We start from the raw sequence: 1110 nt of genomic DNA, 5'->3' as shown, positions 1-1110 counted from the left end.
GGGGTCTAATTAGGCTAACACAAGTCGCCTATAGATGGCAAACTAAAAGAGCATCCTGTAACACACTCACTGGGGCTTCAGGAGCTGTAAACATTCACTGTTAGCGACTGCCTTGGGGTCGGAGCCCCACAACCTGCCCATCTGCATGCTCCCCTAGAAGTTCGAGCAGTGAGGCACGGAAGAAGCGAGCCACACTTCCATTGCATGCCCTGTGAGGGGGATAAGGAAACTTTTCCCATTTCAACAACATTTTGAGAGGGTGTAAATATTCTATTTCTCAATATGTTTTCAACTGATAGTTTCAGCATTCATTGATGATTTTTACTTGAATCAGTTAGCTATGGTGGTTATAAAATAATGCTTTTCTATTTTTGTCATTTATCTTACATTTATTAGTTGGATTTCTCCTATAAAGAAGAGCTTTTTCAATCCTTTTATAGTTCATGAGTGTGAAGACTGGGTGTTCATGCACATGTGTGAAATGTGCCACCCTTGAACCTTGTTATGATGTTGGCATCTTACCCATTTGGCCTGAAAAAAAAAAGAAAAAAGATCTTTCTCTTCTTCCCTATCCTTTTTTGAACTTTTTTCTTCAGTATCAATATGGACTCATGAATTCTTTTTTTTCTTTCTTTTTTTTTTTTTTTTTTTTTTTTGAGACAGAGTCTCGCTCTGTCGCCCAGGCTGGAGGGCAGTGGCACGATCTTAGCTCACTGCAACCTCCACCTCCTGGATTCAAGCGATTCTTCAGCCTCAGCCTCCCAAATATCTGGGACTACAGGCGCGTGCCACCATGCCTGGCTAATTTTTGTATTTTTAGTAGAGACAGGGTTTCACCGTATTAGCCAGGCTGGTCTCAAACTCCTGACCTTGTGATCCGCCCACCTCAGCCTCCCAAAGTGCTGGGATTACAGGCATCAGCCACCACGCCTGGCCGAATTCTTTATTCAATATGTTACAATCCATTCCTGTCCTTATTCATTTTGATGCTCAAATTGTCCCAAATTTGGCTAGTGGGGGCCCCTTCTAGCTGGCTCCTGTATCTTTATTTATTTATTTATTTATTTACTTATTTATTTATTTTATATATTTATTTTTGAGACATGGTCT

At 40.9% G+C, this 1110-nt stretch overlaps 1 non-coding gene across 1 annotated transcript; it reads left to right on the top strand.

Annotated features, from left to right (window-relative positions):
- Window positions 1-428: 428 nt before the first annotated feature.
- LOC126947055 (small nucleolar RNA U13) lies at window positions 429-532 on the top strand. Its single transcript, XR_007722903.1, has one exon. It is a non-coding gene; the product is annotated as a small nucleolar RNA U13 (small nucleolar RNA).
- The last annotated feature ends 578 nt before the right edge of the window (window positions 533-1110 follow it).

Source organism: Macaca thibetana, chromosome X (genome assembly GCF_024542745.1).
Source record: "Macaca thibetana thibetana isolate TM-01 chromosome X, ASM2454274v1, whole genome shotgun sequence".
NCBI lineage: Eukaryota > Metazoa > Chordata > Mammalia > Primates > Cercopithecidae > Macaca > Macaca thibetana.
This window is presented reverse-complemented; position numbering and strand designations above follow the sequence as displayed.